Consider the following 7,517-nt stretch of genomic DNA (forward strand, 5'->3'; position numbering starts at 1 on the left):
TAACCACCAGAGAGAGAGAGGGAGAGAAAGAGAGAGAGGGAGAGAGAGAGAAAGAGAGATAGGGAGAGAGAGAGAGAGAGAGAGAGAGAGGGAGAGAAAGAGAGAGAGGGAGAGAGAGAGAAAGAGAGAGAGGGAGAGAGAGAGATACAGAGACACAGACACAGACACAGACAGACACACAGACACACAGACACACAGACAGACACAGACAGACAGGCAGACACAGACAGACAGACAGACAGACAGACAGACAGAGGGAGGGACTACGTTAATTACTTGTCTTTTGAATGTTTTAGATTTTCCGACCAGTCGGACAGCTCAGGAAGCTGGCTGTTTTCTTACAGCCCGTGCATCCCGTTTACTGAAGGAACTATGGAATGCACAAATGTTGCGGTATAATCTCCAATGATGATGATATAATTTTTTGTTTGCCGCATCTTTTGGTTGTGCATTTGCTTGATAAATATCCTTTGTTCGAGTTTAAAACCTAACAATAATCTGATTGAATTTCTCGGTCACAACAGAATCAAAATTGAATCACAACATAGACAATAATCTTTTTTTTCTACATTATTGAAACTTGAGCTATGAAAATTCACACTCATTCAGGTCTGGTTAGTCACAACATGATTGAGTTTGGGTAAAAAAAGAAAAGAAAAAGAAGACGAATAGAAATCCATGTTTTTCATCAAATTATGACGTCAGAGCTTCGAGACTTCACGCACAGCAAGGTTTTCATGTCAGACACAATGAAAATCTGGTAAATCTATGACAGTTTTTCGTGGTCTCAGTGGGTACAGTCTTGGTTCATACATTTTGAATTTTGAATATTTTTGTGTTTGCTAACATTTTTGAAGCTAAATCTTTAAAACTTACTGTGTTGAAAAGTAACAGAAATTAAAGAACAAGTCGCGTAAGGCGAAAATACAACATTTAGTCAAGCTGTCAAACTCACAAAATGAAACTGAACGCACTGCATTTTTTCAGCAAAACCGTATACTCGTAGCATCGTCACTCCACCGCTCGTGGCAAAGGCAGTGAAATTGACGATCCAGAATAGCGCGGTAGTGGTTCCGCTGAGCAGAATAGCACGCTTTTCTGTATCTCTTTTCTTTTTAATTTTCTGAACTTGTTTTAATCCAAACATATCATACCTATATGTTTTTTGAATCAGGAACCGACACGGAATAAGATGATATTATGTTTTAAATCGATTTCGGAAATTTTATTTCAATTATATTTTGTATATTTTTAATTTTCAGAGCTTGTGTTTAATCCGAATATAACATATTTATATGTTTTTTGAATCAGAAAATGATCAAGAACGAGCTGAAATTATGTTGGGATCGTTTTATATCAAAGTAATTTTAATTACAATTTTCAGATTTTTAATGACCAAAGTCATCAATTAATGTTTAAGCCTCCAAGCTAAAGTGCAACACAAAAGTCCGGGCTTTGTCGAAGATTACTTAACCAAAATTTCAATCAATTTCATTGAAAAATGAGGGTGTGACAGTGCCGCCTCAACTTTTACACAAAGCCGGAAATGACGTCATCAAAGACATTTATCAAAAAAATGAAAAAAAGTCTGGGTATATCGTTTTCAACTCAACTCAACTCAACTCAAATTTTATTGGCTTCAATTTTCATAGAAGAATTTGTCTTGCGCTTGGGAGAAAGTAAGAGTATAACATATAAAAACAGCATTCATATCACATTTCATGTATCACACACAGTAATCACTAGTATAAGCCTACAATTATCACATTTGTACCTGTATCATACATGCAAATAAATAGTATCACATTTCCACGTATCACACACAATATATACATTACATAACATACAGCAAGCTTCCATCTCCCGCCCCCCCCCCTCCCACACATACATATCCTCGAACATACCAGGAACTCTCATGTCAAGTGTCAAAAAGATCGGTCCAGTAGTTTACTTTGAATCGCTCTACACACATACACACACACACACACACACACACACACTAACACACACACACACACACACACACACACACACACGCACACACGTACACACAGACATACACACACACACACACACACACACACACACACACACACACATACACCACGACCTTCGTCTCGATTCCCCCTCTATGTTAAAACATTTAGTCAAAACTTGACTAAATGTAAAAAAGAAAGAAATGTTCCTGTTCTTGTAAGGTTTTGCGCCACGGACCTTCAAACTACACAAGACACAGTGGTACCTGCGATGAAAGGACACCACTGAGACCATCCAAAAGTGTCCATACATTGCAGGTGGTTTGTCAAGACAGGTATATTCTGGTAGAAATAATTGACAGAGGGACATCAAGTAATAATAGATAATAATAATGGTGATTTCTATAGCGCTTTCGAACACACAAAGCGCTTTACAAAAGCAATAACAACATCATTACCAGAATGACGCCATTGACGGAATAGAACACAATCATAAACACTTTACAACAAAACCAAAAACAAAAACATAAATGTAACAAAAATCCAGAGGCTCTTACAGGAACGAACTCTCAGTATACACAACAATTATAATGCACACACACACACACACACACACACACACACACACACACCCACACACACCCACACGTGTGTCCTTGCATTGGAGGTGTCCTTTCATTGGAGGGATCTTGCGTCGCAGGTACCACTGCAGGCTATATTTAGACTGTCACGAGCCTCGTTTAGACCGTTTGACTGACCTTCATTAAACTTCAAGTTTACTGTTACAACTTTAACAACGATTATCAAAAGTGTTTTCATTTCTCTTCTTGGAAACTTGTAATTCAATGTAATAAAGTATATACTTCTTGGACAGTCTTTCCTCCCCTAATACACCCCCTCCATCTTCTCCAAACCCTTCCACTTTGAACATGAGTTGATCAAGTAACACAAAACAAAAACAGTCCTTTTATGGAATGTTTAAGTGATCGATACAAATTGAGAGTACCCTTGCACAATGTCGTCTGACCCGTTACAGGCATGCCAGGTGTCAGCTGACATGTCACAGACCTACCCGACTGGCACGGTTGACTCTGCCAGGTTTGGTCAGGGGTATGACGGCAGTACGCAAGTTACCTACACCTCTACTGACTCCTCGGGTATCACCAGGTAAACCCCGATTATGAGTCTTGTGTACTGTTTAAATGTGTTATAATGCGACGCTTAGGCTTGAACAGGAGCCAAAAGACAGCTTTACCCATTACGATTGGCTCCCGTAGAATCTACCTGTATCTCAGACTCCCATTGGCCCAATTTCTACCGGTATTGTTAAGAGAGCCAATTCAGTGCAGAGAGAGTCGCCAGCAAATCCACCGATAGATTGTACTTGGTAATAATTCAGTTCTGACGTTCCATATACATGGCCACTGTTCGACATTAAGCGAAGACATGAAACTATATAGCTTAATGGCAGCCTTGATTGATACCCAAGACCGTACCGACGATAACCTGCATCTCGTTTGATACTGGAGATGCGGGTACCAGGGATTGCGTGAATCGCACATTTTCGGTATTTTACAGGAAAATGTCGGCAAATGCAAGGATCAGAAATTAAATCGGCAACCGGTTATTCGTACCGGTCAGTATGACGGATTTTCCTTCAAAAAAGTATGTTGTAGTTATAGACAAGACAACACTGCATGTTTTGCTTGAAGGGCTGACTTTTTGTGTCCATTTTCAATACGTTGACCCGTGTTCGTCCAGTGCTCTACCACATGGGCAACCGCCCCTCCGTTCATACACCCCCACCTCCACAAATCCCCCCACCGCCACCCCCACCCCACCCCCAAATGAGTTTGTAAAATCGCGAACGTAATCAATAATTGTCTTTGCAATAGAAGAAGTACTGTTTTGTAATATGTATTCTTATTATTTGTTTGGTTTTCCTTGTTCCAGAACCACAGTGGTCACTCTAAGGTGTGACGAGACCGCTGATCCAGGGACGCTCAATGTGATAGGGGAGGATCCTACCAACGCGGCCCACTTCGTATGTGTGTGTGTGTGTGTGTGTGTGTGTGTGTGTGTGTGTTTGTGTGTGTGTGTGTGTGTATGTGTGTGTTGTGTGTGTGTTTGTGTGTGTGTGTTTGTGTGTGTGTGCGTGCGTGTGTGTGTGTGTGTGTGTATGTGTGTGTGTGCATGTGTGTGTGTGTGTGTGTGTGTGTGTGTGTGTGTGTGTGAGTGTGTTTTGTTGGGGTGGGGGTGGGGGTGGAGGGGGCGTACGTAGGCGTGAATGTTGTGATGTGTGTGTTTGTGTGTGTGTGTGAATAGAATAGAATAGAATAGAATAGAATAGAATAGAATAGAATAGAATAGAATAGAATAGAATAGAATATATTTTATTGTCGGAACCAAATTGGTTATTGACACAAAGAGCGATTAAAACAATCTGAAATAAACTTTCCTTGACGAATTTGTATTCTGTCTTCGCAAAATACTTCACTAGGTTTATTGTTGGAATACTTTATATCTATATTTGATAGATCCTTTATAAAATCATTTCGCAGTTCAGTGAACTTTTGACATCCGTCTAGGAAGTGAATTTCATCTTCAATAACGTTACATTTATTACATAAACGATTTTCTCTTGGTATGTTATTATGTCTTCCAGTTTCAATTTTTAAAGAGTGTGTACTTGTCCTTAATTTACTCAGTAAATGTCTATGCTTGATATTCGTAATGCTTATAAGGTATGGCTGAACTTCGTATGTCTTGCTTACAGAGGAATAAAATTTCAGCCTTGGACGACCTTCACATTTAATTTTCTCCCAAAACTTTATGTAGTTAATCCTTAACTTTTCTTGTATGGCGTTTTGTAGTTTACCGATGTCAAATGTATATTGATTAAGCCATACATGTTTAAAACCTATTTTGTACAAAAGCTTTTTGATGAAAGTTAGCCACGGATTTTTTGGCGCTTGGTTTAACATTTCTTCATATATTTGATGAATAAGTGATTTATTCTCCGTTTTCAAAATATGTGCCCAATACGATATGCTTTGTGATAACATGTTTAGTCCTAAAGGAAATCTTCCTATTTCTGCTAAAACTGGAATCCACATGGCTTTTTTGTGCACACCAAGAATAAATCTACAAAATTTAACATGGACAGATTCGTGAAGACATTCATTCGAAATACATCTTTCAAAAAAGTTTTCAATGTCATTGGTATCGTTTTTGCTCGTGAACATGTAAGGGAACCAAATTTCTGCTCCATATGTTAAAATGGGGTTAACCAATGAATCAAATAAATGAAATATTGTATCAACTTGCACATTTTCATTTCTAAATGTTTTTCGAAGAGAATATGCTGCTTTATTTCCTTGTTTACTTAAATGTTCTTGCGCCAAAGTTAGTTTACCATTTTGATTAAATATCATGCCTAAATATTTGTATTGGTCGGTTGTTTTGATTATATTTTCACCGCATTTGAATATTGTCTTTATTTTGGGGGTTATTTTGCAAAAAACCACCATCTGAGTTTTATCTTTATTAATTTCTAATCCCCATTTATGTGTGTGTGTGTGTGTGTGTGTGTGTGTGTATTTATTGAATGCTTGATTGCTTGAATTATTGATTGATTGATTGATTGAATAATTGATTGATTGATTGATCAATTGATTGGTTGATTGCTTAATTGGTCGCTCGATCGACTTATCGATTGATTAATTTACAGGACATGACCCTGACCAGTAAACACGCTTGTTTTTCCGGAAGGGGTCCCGGTCCCGGGACCCATTGTACTCAGGATGGTCCTTGCAAGTGTACTTCTGACAAAGGGACGCTCGACTTGACCCCGATCACTGGAAACCCGCCGTGAGTAACCACCAGAGAGAGAGAGAGAGAGAGAGAGAGAGAGAGAGAGAGAGAGAGAGAGAGAGAGAGAGAGAGAGAGAGAGAGAGAGAGAGAGAGAGAGAGAGAGAGAGAGAGAGAGGGAGAGAAACAGAGAGAGGGAGAGAGAGAGAGAGATACAGAGACAGAGAAACAGACAGACAGACACACAGACACACAGACAGACACAGACAGACAGGCAGACACAGACAGACAGACAGAGGGAGGGACTACGTTATTTACTTGTCTTTTTAATTTTTCAGATTTTCCGACCTGTCGGACAGCAGTGGAAGCTGGCTGTTTTCATACAGCCCGTGCATCCCGTTTACTGAAGGAACTATGGAATGCACAAATGTTGCGGTATAATCTCCAATGATGATGATATAATTTTTTGTTTGCCGCATCTTTTGGTTGTGCATTTGCTTGATAAATATCCTTTGTTCGAGTTTAAAACCTAACAATAATCTGATTGAATTTCGTCGGATTTCTCGGTCACAACAGAATCAAAATTGAATCACAACATAGACAATAATCTTTTTTTTCTACATTATTGAAACTTGAGCTATGAAAATTCACACTCATTCAGGTCTGGTTAGTCACAACATGATTGAGTTTGGGTAAAAAAAGAAAAGAAAAAGAAGACGAATAGAAATCCATGTTTTTCATCAAATTATGACGTCAGAGCTTCAAGACTGCACGCACAGCAAGGTTTTCATGCCAGACACAATGACAGTCTGGTAAATCTCTGACAGTTTTTCGAGGTCCCAGTCGGTACAGTCTTGGTTCATACATTTTGAATTTTGAATATTTTTGTGTTTGCTAACATTTTTGAAGCTAAATCTTTAAAACTTACTGTGTTGAAAAGTAACAGAAATTAAAGAACAAGTCGCGTAAGGCGAAAATACAACATTTAGTCAAGCTGTCAAACTCACAGAATGAAACTGAACGCACTGCATTTTTTCAGCAAAACCGTATACTCGTAGCATCGTCACTCCACCGCTCGTGGCAAAGGCAGTGAAATTGACGATCCAGAATAGCGCGGTAGTGGTTGCGCTGAGCAGAATAGCACGCTTTTCTGTATCTCTTTTCTTTTTAATTTTCTGAGCTTGTTTTTAATCCAAACATATCATACCTATATGTTTTTTGAATCAGGAACCGACACGGAATAAGATGATATTATGTTTTAAATCGATTTGGGAAATTTTATTTCAATTATATTTTTTTATATTTTTAATTTTCAGAGCTTGTGTTTAATCCGAATATAACATATTTATATGTTTTTTGAATCAGAAAATGATCAAGAACGAGCTGAAATTTTGTTGGGATCGTTTTATATCAAAGTAATTTTAATTACAATTTTCAGATTTTTAATGACCAAAGTCATCAATTAATGTTTAAGCCTCCAAGCTAAAATGCAACACAAAAGTCCGGGCTTTGTCGAAGATTACTTAACCAAAATTTCAATCAATTTCATTGAAAAATGAGGGTGTGACAGTGCCGCCTCAACTTTTACACAAAGGTCGGATATGACGTCATCAAAGACATTTATCAAAAAAATGAAAAAAAGTCTGGGTATATCGTTTTCAGGAACTCTCATGTCAAGTGTCAAAAAGATCGGTCCAGTAGTTTACTTTGAATCGCTCTATACACATACA

General features: G+C 38.3%; 1 long non-coding RNA gene across 2 annotated transcripts in view; it reads left to right on the forward strand.

Annotated features, from left to right (window-relative positions):
• The window catches only part of LOC138966072 (uncharacterized), a 34,977-nt gene that overhangs the window by 19,969 nt on the left and 7,491 nt on the right, over positions 1 to 7,517 (forward strand). Inside the window, exons 1-2 of one of the 2 annotated variants that reach the window (XR_011455592.1) lie at positions 3,926 to 4,020; positions 5,707 to 5,846. The exons of the other annotated variant lie outside the window; for it this stretch is intronic. This is a non-coding gene — a long non-coding RNA (uncharacterized lncRNA). Of the gene's footprint in view, positions 1 to 3,925; positions 4,021 to 5,706; positions 5,847 to 7,517 lie in introns of those variants that run through there. 2 annotated transcript variants of the gene reach the window in all.

Source organism: Littorina saxatilis, linkage group LG5, assembly GCF_037325665.1.
Source record: "Littorina saxatilis isolate snail1 linkage group LG5, US_GU_Lsax_2.0, whole genome shotgun sequence".
Lineage (NCBI taxonomy): Eukaryota > Metazoa > Mollusca > Gastropoda > Littorinimorpha > Littorinidae > Littorina > Littorina saxatilis.